This window comes from Bubalus bubalis, chromosome 3, assembly GCF_019923935.1.
Source record: "Bubalus bubalis isolate 160015118507 breed Murrah chromosome 3, NDDB_SH_1, whole genome shotgun sequence".
NCBI lineage: Eukaryota > Metazoa > Chordata > Mammalia > Artiodactyla > Bovidae > Bubalus > Bubalus bubalis.
The window spans coordinates 161,596,819-161,611,318 of NC_059159.1; the positions used below are offsets into that span (position 1 = coordinate 161,596,819).

General features: G+C 39.8%; 1 long non-coding RNA gene across 3 annotated transcripts in view; it reads left to right on the forward strand.

Annotated features, from left to right (window-relative positions):
* LOC102408483 overlaps positions 1-14,500 on the forward strand; it is a 55,196-nt gene that overhangs the window by 32,275 nt on the left and 8,421 nt on the right. The window lies entirely within an intron of this gene.

The following is a 14,500-nucleotide window of genomic DNA, read 5'->3' on the forward strand; positions in this document are numbered from 1 at the left end:
GTTCCCTTGTTTTTCCTATAATCCAGCGAATGTTAGCAATTTGATCTCTAGTTCCTCTGTCTTTTCTAAACCCAGCTTGGACATTTGGAAGTTCTTGGTTTGCATAAGCTAAAGCCTAAAATGCAAGATTTTAAGCTTGACCTTACTTCCCTCGTAGCTCAGTTGGTAAAGAATCCACCTGCAATGCAGGAGACCCCTGTTCTATTCCTGGGTTGGGAAGATCTGCTGGAGAAGGGATAGGCTACCCACTCCAGGATTCTTGGGCTTCCCTTGTGGGTCAGCTGGTAAAGAATCCACCTGCAATGTGGGAGACCTGGGTTTGATCCCTGGGTTGGGAAGATCCTCTGGAGAAGGGAAAGGCTACTCACTCCAGTATTCTGGCTTGGAGAAATCCATGGACTGTATAGTCCATGGGTTCACAAAGAGTTGGACATGACTGAGCAACTTTCACTTTCACTTTACTATCATGGGAGATGAGTGTGATTGTCTGCATTCTTTGGTACTACCCTTCTTGGAGGGGCTTCCCTGGTGGCTCAGACGGTAAAGCATCTGGCTGCAGTGTGGGAGACCTGGGTTCAATTCCTGGGTGGGGAAGATCCCCTGGAGAAGGGAATGGCAATCTACTCCAGCACTCTTGTCTGGAAAATCCAATGGACAGAGGAGCCTGATAGGCTACCATCCATGGGGTTGCAAAGAGTCGGACACGACTGAGCAACTTCACTTTCACTTTCACCCTTCTTGGAAACTGGGATGAGGATTGACTTTTTCCATTCCTGAGGCCACTTCTGGGTCGTCTAGATTTGCTGACATAGTGAAAGCAAAACCTTGATGGCTTCATTAGGGATCTGAATAGTTCTGCCAGAATTTCATCACATCTGCTAGCTTTACTAACAGCAATGCTTCTTAAAGCCCACTTGACTTTGCACTCCAGAGTGTCTGGCTCAGGGTGTCTAACCACACCATTGTAGTAATCTGGTTCATTAAGATCTTTTTGATATAGTTCTTCCCTGTATTCTTTCCATCTCATCCTGATCTCTTCAGCATCTACTAGGTCTCTACCATTTTTATCCTTTATTGTGCCCATCTTTGGGCAGAATGCTCCCTTGATATATCCAATTTTCCTGAAGAGATCTCTAGTCTTTCTCCTTTTTTTTTTTTTTTTTTCTGTTATTAAGCACTTCATTGAAGAAGGATTTCTTGTCTCTTCTAGCTGTTCTTTGGAACTCTACCTTTAATTGAATGTATCTTTCCCTCTCTCCCTGACCCTGGACTTCTGACCCCATTCTTCTGATCCTGGACTTCTTATCAACCTGCCTAGGAATTTACTCTCTCGCTTCCACTATTTGTAAAGCCTCCTCAGATAACCACTTTGCCTTCTTGCTTTTCTTTTTCTTTGGGGTGGTTTTGTTCATTGCTTCCTATACAGTATTTTGGACCTCTGTCCATAGTTCTTCAGACACACTGTTAACTCGATCTAGTCCTTTGAATCTATTTGTTACCTCTACTTCAAATTCGTATGGGATTAAGTCATAGCTGGATGGCCTAGTGTTTTTCCTGATTTTCCTTTGTTTAAGCCTGAATTTTGATATGAGAAGCTGATGATCTGAGCCACAGTCAGCTCCAAATCTTGTTTTTGCTGACTGTATACAGCTTCTCCATCTTCAGCTGCAAAGAATGTTATCAATTTGATTTCAGTATTGACCATTTGGTGATGTCTATGTGTAAAGTCATCTCTTGTATTGTTGAAAAAGGATATTTTCTATGACTAGTGCATCCTCTTGGCAGAATCCAATTAGTCTTTTCCCTGCTTCGTTTTGTTCTCCAAGGCCAAATTTGCCTGTTATTCAAGGTATATCTTGACTTCCTATTTTTGCATTTCAATCCCCAATGATGAAGTGAACATTTTTTTAAGGTGTTAGTTCTAGGAGGTCTTCTAGGTCTTCATAGAACTGATCAACTTCAACGGCATTGGCGGTAGGGGCATAGACTTGCATTACTGTGATGTTGAATGGCTTACCTTGGAAACAGACAAATATCATTCTGTCATTTTTGAGGTTGCATCCAAGACTTTTCAGACTCTTTTATTGATTATAAGGGCTACTCCATTTCTTCTATGGGATTCTTGCCCACAGTAGTAGATATAATGGTCTTCTGAGTTAAATTTGACCATTCCCATCCATTTTAGTTTGCTGATTCCTAGGATGTCGATGTTTATTCTTACCATCTCCTGCTTGACCACATCCAATTTTCCTTGATTCATGGACCTCATTCCAGGTTCCTATGCAATACTGTTCTTTGCAGCATTGGATTTTACTTTCATCACCAGACACATCCATAACTGAGCATCGTATCCACTTTGGCCCAGCTGCTTCATTCATTCTGGAGTGGCTGGTAATTCTCCTCCACTCTTCCCCACTAGCATGTTGGTCACCTTCAGGCCTGGGGGACTCATCTTTTGATGTCATATCTTTTTGGTCTTTTATACAGTTCATGAGGTTCTCATGGCAAGTATACTGGGGTGGTTTGCTGTGCCCTCCACGTTTTGTCAGAACTCTGTGCCCTGACTTGTCCATCTAGGGTGCACGGCATGGCGCATGGCTTCATTGAGTTACCCAAACCCCTTCACCATGACAAGGCCATGATCTTTGAAGGGGCTGTTTTGCATATGTTAGTGTATATGCTTCCATGCTTCTCTCTCCATTCATCTCACCCTCTCCTCCTTCTCCCTCACCCTTGTCTGTAAATCTGTTCTCTATGTCGGCTTCTCCATTGTTGCCCTGTGAAGAGGTTCATCAGTACCATCTTTCTAGATTCCATATATATGTTCCATATATTCCATAATATATGATATTTGTTTCTCTTTCTGACTTACTTCACTCTTCACTTCATCCACCTCATTAGAACTGACTCAAATGCATTCCTTTTTATGGTTGAGTAACATTCCTTTGTATATATGTTCCACAACTTCTTTATCCTTTTGATGGACATCTAGGTTGCTTCCATGTCCAAGCTATTGTAAATAGTGTTGCAAGGAATATTGGGGTACATGTGTCTTTTTCCGTTTTAGTTTCCTCAGGTTATATGCCTAGAAAGTGGTATTGCTGGGTCGCACGGTGGCTTTATTCCTAGTTTTTTTTAAGGAAATCTCCATACTGTCTTCCATAGTGGCTATATCAGTTTACATTTTGTGGCATCAATTGTTATGTCTCTTCTTTCATTATTGATTTTGAGTTTTCTTTTTCTTGTTGTGTCTAGCTAAAGTTTTGTCAATTTATCTTTTCAAATATTGGTTTCCTTTTCTTTTTTTCTATTGTCTTTTTAGTCTCTATTTCATTTATTTCTGCTCTTTATTTCCTTCTCTCTGCTAACACTGGGCTTTGCTTATTCTTTATTTGAGGTGTACAGTTATTTGAGAATTTTCTTGTTTCTTGAAGTAGGTGTTATTACTATGGACTTTTGTCTTAAAACTGCTTTTGCTGCATCATGTAGGTTTTGGTATGTTGTATTTCCATTTTCACTTGTCACAAGGTAGTTTTTTATTTGTTTCATTGTTGTTTTGTAGCATATTGTTTAATCTCTGTGTATTTGTGAATATTCTGGTTTTCTTCTTGTAATTGATTTCTAAATTCATACCATTATAGTCAGAAAAGATACTTGATAAATTTCAGTCTCCTTAAATTTAAAAAGCTTTGGTTTGTGGCCTCGCATGTTATCTATCCTGGGGACTGTTTAAAACAAAGCATGTATTTTGTTATGGGTGGAATGTTACTATATGTCAGGTCTGTCTGGTCTAATATGCCATTAAAGGCCAATGTTTCCTTATTTTTTTGGTCTATTCTACTCACTGACATACTCAGAGTATTAAAGTTCCCTACTGTTATTACATTGCTGTCTATTTCTCCAAAATATATATTGGCTTTATATATTTAGGTCCTCGTGAATTAAAAAAAATTTTTATTGGAGTTGATTTATAATATTATATTAGTTTCAGATATACAGAAAAGTGATTCCATTTTTCATTCTTTTTCAGATTTGTTGCCATATAAAAGTTATTACAGAACATTGAGTAGAGTTCCCTGTGCCATGCAGAAGGTCCTTGTCAGTTATCTACTTTATATATAGTATTGTGTGTGATGTTAATCCCAAGCTCTTAATTTATCTCCCCCCCAACATTTCCCCTTTGGTAACCATCACTTTGTTTTAAAAATCTGAGTCTGTTTCTGTTTTTAAAATAAGGTCACTTACATGATTTTTTAAAATTAGATTCCCCATATAAGTGATATCATATGGTGTTTGTCTTTCTCTTTCTGACTTACTTCAATTAGTATGATCATCTCTAGGTCCATCCATGTTGTGGCAAATGGCATTTCATTCTTTTCTATGCCTGAGTAATATTCCATTGTGCGTATATACCACATCTTTAACTGTTCATCCGTCAATGGATATTTAGGTTTCTTCCATGTCATAGCTATTGTTAATAGTGCTACAATGAACATTGGGGTGCATGTATTTTGGGGAATTTGGTTTTCTCTGGATATATGCCCAGGGGTGGGATTGTTGGATCCAACATTATAGGAAAGTTCCATTTTCTCCACACCTTCTCCAGCACTTATTGTTTGTAGATTTTTTGATGGTCATTCTAACCAGCATGAGGTGATACCTATTTCTTGATAGTGAGGTCGAGCATCTTTTCATGTGCCTTTTGGCCATCTGTATGTCTTTTAGAGGAAGAAATGTCTGTTTAAATCCTCTGCCCATTTTTTTTTGATTGAGTTGTTTGATATTTTTTGAAATACAACTGCACGAGCTGTTTGTATATTTTGGAGATTAATCCATTGTCAGTTGCTTTGTTTGCAAATATTTTCTCCCCTTCTGTGGATTGTCCTTTCATTCTGTTTATGGTTTCCTTTCTTGGCCAAAATGTTTTAAATTTAATTAGGTCTTATTTGTTTATTTTTGCTTTTATTTTCATTACTCTAGGAGGTGGATCATAAGAAATATTGCTGTGATTTATGTCAAAGAGTGTTCTGCCTGTATTTTCCTCTGAGTTTTATAGTGTCCAGCCTTACATTTAGGTCTTGGATTCATTTTGAGTTTATTTTGTGCATGTTGTTAGAGAATGCTCTAATTTCATTTTTTTACATGTCACCATACAGTTTCCCCAACACTACTTATTGAAGACTGTTTTTTCTCCATTTTATATTCTTGCCTTCTTTATTGTAGATTAATTGACTACAGATGTGTCTTTGTTCATCAGTGATATTGGCCTATAATTTTTTTGTGTGTGTGGTATCTTTGTTTGGTTTGGGAATAAGGGTGATGATTGCCTCATAGAATGAGTTCATAAATATTCCTTTCTCTGCAATTTTTTGGTATAGTTTCAGAAGGATAGGTGTTTTACGCATCTCTAAGTGTTCAATAAAATTTGCCTGTGAAGTCCTCTGACCTTGGACTTTGGTTTCTTGGGAGTTTTTGAATCACAGTGTTAATTTCAGAAGTTTTCATTGGTCTGTTCATATTTTCTATTTCTTCCTGGCTCAGTCTTTGAAGATTGCACTTTTCTAAGAATTTGTCCATTTCTTCTAGATTGTCCATTTTGCTGGCATATAGTTGCTTATAGTCCCTTATGGTTCTCTTATTGTATTTCTGTGGTGTCTGTTGTAACCTCACCTGTTTCATTTCTAGTTTTATTGCTTTGAGCCCTCTCCCTTGTTTTCTTGATGAGTCTGGCTAAAGGTTTATCAATTTTGCTTATCTTTTCAAAGGACCAACTTTTAGTTTCATTGATTTTCTGTTGTTTCCTTTGTCTCTCTTTCTGCTCTGAGGGTTGTGATTTTTCTCCTTGTACTAACTTTACATTTTGTTTGTTATTCTTTCTCTAGTTGCTTTAGTTGTAAGGTTAGGCTGTTTATTTGAGATTTTTCTTCTTTCCTGAGGTAAGCTTATACACTAGAAACTTCCCTCTTAGAACTGCTATTGCTGTGTCTCATACATTTTGGATTATTATGTTTTCATTTTCATTTGTCTCTATCAAAATCATTTCCTCTTTTGATTTCTTCAGTGATGCAGTGATTGTTTCATAACATATTGTTTAGCCTCCATATGCTTTTGTTTTTGCAGTTTTTTCTTCTAGTTGATTTCTAAATCTCATAGCTTTGGGATTCATCAGATCTGAATAAGAGCCTTTCTGGGTAGAGTATTTTTGGTTGCAGGTCTTTCTCTTTCATCACTTTAAATATATTGTGGCACTCCCTTCTGGCCTGCAGAGTTTCTGCTGAGAAATCAACGGCTAACCTGATGGGAGTTCCCTTGTATGTTATTTGTTACTTTTCCTTTGTTGCTTTTAATATTTCCTTTGTCTTTAATTTTTGTCCATTTGATTAATATGAGTCTTGGCATGTTCCTTCTTGGGTTTATCTTGTGTGGGACTCTCTGTACTTCCTGGACTTAGGTGACTGTTTTCTTTCCTGTGTTAGGGCAGTTTTCAGCTATTATCTCTCCAGTATTTGCTCAGGCCCTTTCTCTTCCTCTTCTCCCTTTGGGACCCCTATAATGCAAATATTGGTGCTTTTGACATTGTGCTAGAGGTCTCTTAAACTGTTCTCATTTCTTTTCTTTCTTTTTTCTTTATCTGTGTATGGCAGTGATTTCCATCACGCTGTAGCTCGCTGATTTCTTCTTCTGCCTCATTTATTTCTGCTATTGGCTCCATCTAGTGTATTTTTAAAATTCAATTATTGTATTTGCAACTCTTTTTGGTGGTTCTCTACATTTTCTAACTCTTTACTAAAAACTTCTCACTTCTCACTCTGTGCATCCATTCTTTGCCCAAGTTTTGGGATCATTTTTGTGATCATTACTCTGAACTCTTTCTCAGGAAGATAGGCTCTCTCCATTTTACTAAATTGTTCTTTTGGGGTTTTACCTTGTTCTTTCATCTAGAATATCTTCCTTTGCCATCTCATCTTGTTTAAATTTCTGTTTGTATTTTTATATATGTAGTAGCTTAGTTACATTTCTCAACCTTGGAGAAGTGGCCCTCCATAGGGAATGTCCTGTTTCCCAGCAGTACACTCCCATTCTGTCATGCAAGGGCTAGGAACCAGCTGGTCCCAGGGTAGATACTGATCTGGGTTTGCAGACTCAGTTCTGCAGGCTTGTGGATCATAGTTTCTTTGCTTTTGGTGCCTGCCAAGTGGTAAGTAGAGCTGGGTTTTGGCCCTGATGGGCAGAGGCATATCTAGAGGTGGCTGTAGGCTCAATGAGTCTTTAAACAGCCTGTCTGCTGATGAGTGGGGCTATGTTCCTGCTCTGTTGGTTGTTTGTTTTTGAGGCTTCCCAGCAGCAGAGCTTACAGGCTGTTGTTATTGTAGAGTTGCTCAGTCATATCTGACTCTGTGCAACCCCATGGACTGCAGCACACCAGGCTTCCGTGTCCTTCACTATCTCCTGGAGCATGCTCAAACTCAGGCCCATTGAGTTGATGATGCATCCAACCATCTCATCCTCCTACCCTCAATCTTTCCCAGCATCAGCGTCTTTTCCAGTGAGTTAGCTTTTTGCATCAGGTGGCCAAAGTATTGGAGCTTCAGCTTCTGCATCAGTCCTTCCAGTGAATATTCAGGGTTGATTTCCTTTAGGATTGACTGGTTTGATCTCCTTGCTGTCCAAGGGACTCTCAAGAGTCTTCTCCAGCACCACAATTCAAAAGCATCAATTCTTTGGCACTCAGCCTTCTAAATGGTCCAACTCTTATATCTGTACGACTGCTGGAAAAACTAAAACTTTGACTAGACAGACCTTTGTTGGCAAAGTGATGCCTCTGCTTTTAATATGTTATCTACATTTGTCATAACTTTTCTTCCAAGGAGCAGGCATCTTTTAGTTTCATGGCTGAAGTCACCATATGCAGTGATTTTGGAGCCCAAGAAAATAAAACGTCACTGCTTCCGTGTTTTCCCCTTCTGTGAAAACCCATAAAGTAATGGGACCGGATGCCATGATCTTAGTTTTTTTAATGTTGAGTTTCAAGCCAGCTTTTTCACTCTCCTCTTTCACCTTCATCAAGAGTCTCTTTAGTTCCTCTTCACTTTATGCCATAAGGGTGGTATCATCTGCATATTTGAGGTTATTGATATTTCTCCCCACAATCTTGATGCCAGCTTTGCTTCATCCAGCCCAGCATTTCGCATGATGTACTCTGCATAGAAGTTAAGTAAGCAGGGTGACAATATACAGCCTTCATGTACTCTTTTCCCAATTTAGAACCAGTCTGTTGTTCCATGTCTAGTTCTAACTGTTGCTTCATAACCTGATACAGGTATATCAGGAGGCAGGTAGAGTAGTCTGATATTACCATCTCTTTAAGAATTTTTCACAGTTTGTTGTGATCCATACAGTCAAAATTTTTAGTGTTGTCAATGAAGCAGATGTTTTTCTGGAATTATCTTTTTCTATGATCCAATGGATGTTGGCAATTTGATCTCTGGTTCCTCTGCCTTTTCTAATTTCAGCTTGTACATCTGAAAGTTCTCAGTTCACATATTGTTGAAGCATAAATTGAAGGATTTTGAGCATTACCTTGCTCTTATGTGAAATGAGAACAATTGTGTGGTAGTTTGAACATTATTTGGCATTGCCTTTTTTTGGGATTGGAATGAAAACTGACCTTTTCCAGTCCCGTGGCCACTGCTGAGTTTTCCAAATTTGCTGGCATATTGAGTGAAGCACTTGACCAGCAGCATCTTTTAGGATCTGAAATAGCGCAGCTGGAATCCCATCACCTTCACTAACTTCGTTCATAGTAATGCTTCCTAGGGCCCACTTGACTTCACACTCCATGATGTCTGGTTCTAGGTGAATGACCACACCATCATGGTTATCTGGGTCGTGGAGACCTTTTTTGTACAGTTCTTCTGTGTATTCTTGCCACCTCTTCTTAATATCTTCTGCTTCTTTAGGTCCATACTGTTTCTGTCTTTATTGTGCCCATCTTTGCATGAAGTGTTCCATCTATAGCTCTAATTTTCTTGAAGAGATCTCTGGTCTTTCCCATTCTATTGTTTTCCCCTATTTCTTTGCATTGTTTACTTAAGAAGGCTTTTTCATCTCTCCTTGCTATTCTTTGGAACTCTGCATTCAGAGGGATATATCTTTTCTTTTCTCCTTTTCCTTTCACTTCTCTTCTCTTCTCAGCTATTTGTAAGACCTCCTCAGATAACCATTTTGCCTTGCTGCATTTCTTTTTCTTGGGGATGGTTTTGGTCACTGTCCCTGCACAATGTTATGAACCTCCATCTGTAGTTCTTTGGGCACTCTGTCTACCAGATCTAATCCCTGGGATCTATTTGTCACTTCCAGTGTACAATCATAAGGGATTTGATTTAGGTCATAACTGAATGCCTTGTAGTTTTCCCTACTTACTTCAATTTGAGTCTGAATTTTGCAATAAGGAGCTCATGAGCTGAGCCATGGTCAGCTCCTGGTCATTTTTCCTGGCTGTATAGAGCTTCTCCATCTTTGGCTGGAAAGAATAGAATCTGATTTTGGTGTTGACCATCTGGTGATGTCCATGTGTACAGGCTCTTAGGTGGGGCCAGGTCTCTGTGCCAAGGACCTAAAATGTCTGCCTCCAGCTAGAGTTCATGAAGGCCCCTCCACCAGACTTTCTGACCCCAGGGAAAGCCACAGAGGCCCCCCTACCTCCCCAGGAGATTCTCCAAGACAAGCAGGTAGGTTTGGCCCAGGCTCCTATGGAATTGCTGCTTTTGTCCCAGAACCTGGTGTATGTGAGACTGTGTGTGAGACTCCTCCAAGAGAGGAGTCTCCGTTTCTTCCAGTCCTTTGCAGCTCCTGCAAGTCCTGCTGGCCTTCAATGCCAAAGGTTCTGGGGGCTCTTTCTCCTGATGCCAGACTTCTAGGCTGGGGAGCCTGGTGTGGGACTCAGAGCTCTCACTTATTTTTTTAAAACATTGATTGTTTATGGCTGTCCTTGGTCTTCTTGCTGCATGAGAGCTTTCTCTAGTTGCTGTGAGTGGGCTTCTCCTTGCAGTGGCTGCTTTTATTGTGGGGCACAAACTCTAGGTACGTGGGTTTCATTGGTTGTAGCTTGCAGCCTCTAAGGTGCATAGGCTCAGTTGCCCTGCAGCATGTGGAGTCTTCCCAGACCAGGGATCAAACCTGTGTCCCCTTGCACTGGCAGGCGGACTCTTACCCACTGCACCACCAGAGAAGTGCAGCTCCCACTTCTGTGGGAGAAGGTCTACTTTATGGTAATTCCACCCCCCTGAGTAGTGTGGGATTTGGTTATACTGCAAGTGCACCCCTACTACTGTCTCGTGGTTTCTTCTCTATGTCTTTGGATGTAGAATATCTTTTTCAGGTAGATTTCAATCTTTTTCATCAATAGTTGCTCAGCAGTTAGTTGTGATTTTGGTGTACCCATGAGAGGAGGTGAACTCAGAGTTGTCCAACTCTTCCATCTTGTCTTCTGAAAGTTCCACACCCTCCCCAGTTCTTTCTTGACTACACAAGGAATTCCCTTTCTCAGTTATCCTTTTTCCCATAAAATTGATCTCTATTTTGGTATCATTTCCATTTGCATACTAGCAATCCACTGTCTTATACACAAAATGCTATTAACACATTATTGACTGGAGGATTTTTACAGAAACTAACACCTGTGGCCAGCAATTTGTTATGTATGTGAATATTGAAATGTCTCTGGTCAATAACGCATGAGCTGGGTCTCTCAGCTTGCCTTTAGAGAAATTTTTGCATGAGTTCTACAGACCCTGCTTCCTCATCTTTTTAATCTATTTACTAAAATTTTTTGTTTTAACTTTTAAGTCAAGTATGAGTACATTCTTATTATGAAAAATACATTTACAGATAAAACTAAAACCCATCAATCTCTACCTATTCTCTCCAGAAGTGACTGCTGTGATTAGTTAGAAATGTTTCCTTCAAGATCTTCTCATGTTAATTTACACTTAGATTGACCTAGAGCTATCTAGCATGTCTTATTATTTACACAAATAAAATTGTACTGTTCTGTATTGTTCATATTCTGTAACTTTTTTTCCACCCACTGACTTTGAAATTTTCCTATTTTGTATTAATATTTCATTCTTGCTGGTGAAAAATTAATGAACTGAATTAATCAATGAATTGACTAATCAATCAGTTAATCTAAGAAACTATTGGAAAAATTTTTGAGCCAAATTTAAGACTTACAACCCAGAAAAAGCATCTAAGAAAATGCCAAAACCTGTTCTACCAGTTAGAAGTCGACATAGTTTGTAAGTTTTTTGAGACAGAGGGCTGTACATTAAATGACATATTTTTTAAATTTTATTTTTAATTGGAGGATAATTGCTTCATAATATTGCATTGGCTTCTGCCATACAACTGCAACCAGCCACAAGCACACATGACCCCACCCCTCTCGGTTGTTACAGAGCACGGAGTTGAGCTGTGTTATTCAGCAGCTTCTCATTAGCTCTCTCTCTCTCACATGTGGCAGTGTATACATGTCAATGCTACTCTCTCAATTTGTTCCATCCTCTCCTCCTCTCACTGTGTCCAGTCTGTTCTCTATGTCTGTGTCTCTATTCTTGCCCTGCAAATGGGTTTATTAATTCCATTTTTTCTAGATTCCATGAAGTGAAGTGAAGTGAGTACACTCAGTTGTGTGTACTCTTTGTGACGCCACGGACTGTAACCCGCAAGGCTCCTGTGTCCATGGAACTCTCCAGGCAAGAATACTGGAATGGGTTGCCATTGCCTTCTCCAGTGGATCTTCCCAACCCAGGTCTCCTGCATTGCAGGCGGCTTCTTTACCGTCTGAGCCACCAGGGAAGCTGTGTTAATATACAAAATGTTTTTTTTCCTTTCTCTGACTTGCTTCACTCTGTGTAACAGGCTCTAAGTTCATTCACCTCAATGACTTTTTATGGCTGAGTAACATTCCATTTTATATAACTTCTTTATCCATTCATCTATCAATGGACATCTAGGTTGCTTCTGTGTCTGAGCTATTGTAAATTGTGCTGTATGAACACTGAAGTGCATGTGTCTTTCTCAGTGTATGTACCCAGTAGTGGGATTGCTGGGTCATAAGGTAGTTTTATTCCTAGTTTTTAAAGGAATCTCCATACTGTATCAATCACTCCATAGTGACTATAAATTTACATTCCCACCAATGCAGGAGTGTTCCCTTTTCTCCACACCCTCTCCATCATTTATTGTTTGTAGATTGTTTTAATGATGGCCATTCTGACCAGTGTGAGGAGATACTTCATTGTAGTTTTGATTTGCATTTCTCTAATATAGTGTTACTAAGCATCTTTTTGTGTTTGTTGGCCATCTGTATGTCTTCTTTGGAGAACTGTCTGTTAGGTCTTCTGCCTTTTTTGACTGGGTTGTTTTTCTGGTAGTGAGCTGTGTGAGCTGCTTGTGTATTTTGGAGATTATCCTTTTAAGTTGTTTTATTTGCAATTGTTTTCTCCCATTCTTTTCATCTTGCTTATAGTCTCCTTTGCTGTGCAAGTGTTTTTAGTTAGATCCTGCTTGTTTTTACTTCTACTACTCTAGGAGGTGGGTCAAAGAGAATATTGCTGTGATTTATGTCAGTGTTTGCCTATGTTTTTATTTAAGAGTTTTTATAGTTTCTGGCTTTACACTTAGGTCTTTATCCATTTTGAGTTTATTTTTTATGTGGTGTTAGGAAGTGTTCTAATATGCTTTTACATGTAGCCATTGTTTTCCTAGCTCCACTTATTGAAGAGGCTGTATTAAATGATTATTGATAGTTTACATAATTCAGATTTAAGTACCACATGACCCATTAGTGTTGGGTCATGTGACCCTTTACAAGATAAGAAGGAATGGTATCTTTTAAGGAGTTGTCTAATTGATGCTAGAATGCTGCTCTTTAGAGTTGAGCAGGTATCCCTACTGATGGGGGAGGTTTGGCCAATACATGATGCAGAGAGGGGAGGGGAGGCCAAAGGTCCGAGAATTGTTATGTTTAAATTCTCCTTGCCTTGCCATAAATATGGACTTTATTTCACATCCTCTATTACCTAGAAAGGACTTATCATATTGGATTTAACAATGTCTGTACTGACAGGGGTCCATTTCCATGCTGCTGCAAACGCCGCTGCAACAATCATCCTTGGGCACTTTGCTTACTTTGCTCGGGACGGCTATTAAAAGTCACTTCTGCTCACTCCCTTTCCAGGGACCACCCTGGCTCCCATCCCTGTTCTTCCATAAGAACTGTCACAATCTCTGTGCGTTTTATTTTCCCATCATCTTAGGCTCACAGCAGCACTTGAGAGTTAACACACCTTCCTTTTTGAAATGTTCTTTTTGCTTTAGGGGTTAAAAAAACCACCCTCTTGTGCTTCCTCCTTTCCCTCTGGCTTCCTTCGTCTTTTGTTGGTTCCCACTCTACTCGCTCTCAATGTTGAGAGCTCAAGATGTTTTGAGCCTTTTCTACTCTGGATGCTCTATCCTGGATGTTCCCGTACATCTGTTCTTAGCCATCTACATTATGATGTCTTTCAAATTCCTATTCTAGTCCAGACCAGCACCTAGCAGTCTGCATGAAATCATTCATCTTAAATGTACACCATAAAAGTATGTCTTAACATGTCCCAAGAGCACCTGACCTGCCTCCTCCAATCCCCACCTTACTCATTACCTGGCACCCCAACCACCCATTTGTTCAACCCAAAAACCTGGTTCTTTACCTTGGAATCCTGCTTGTAGGAGTCCTTGGATTCTTTCCTAAATGTTGAGTCACTTTCTCTCTCACCACTCCATCATCTGTGCCCATTTGTTTTGGCTTCATAGTATATGAGGTTTCCCAGGTGGTGCTAGTGATAAAGAACCCACCTGCCAATGCAGGAGACGCAGGTTTGATCCCGGGGTCAGGAAGATCCCCTGGAGGACATGGCAGCCCACTGGAGCACCTAGCAACCCACTCCAGTATTCTTGTCTGGAGAATCATGGAGAGAGGAGCCTGGCAGGTTGCAGCCCATAGGGTCGCAGAGACACAACTGACGTGACTTAGCATGCACGCATAGTACATACCAGTCTATCAGTCTTTCGTTTGCCTTCTAGAATGTACAGGGCAGCAGGGTAATAGTTGAGCATTTGTCCTCGAGACTTGTTTGGTTTCGATCTCTGATCAGCCACTGACTAGTGTGATGCTACTGTTCAGCCTCTTTGCTGGTTTCCTCACTGGGAAATGGGGAGTACAGTGCCTACTTCATAGGACTGTTGCAAAGATTAAATTATAAGGATGGTAAGAGGCATATGATTTAATTCTATGATTATTTTTTACTGTACAAATTTAAAAACTGTTTCTGCAAGCATTCCTCAGCCCTTTGCTGTGTCTAGAACAAAGAAACAAGTGTTCTTTGAATGAAATAAATGGTAACTTCCACACTCTTTGCCACTTAGGTTGGAACTTCTATCTGGCCTATAAAAC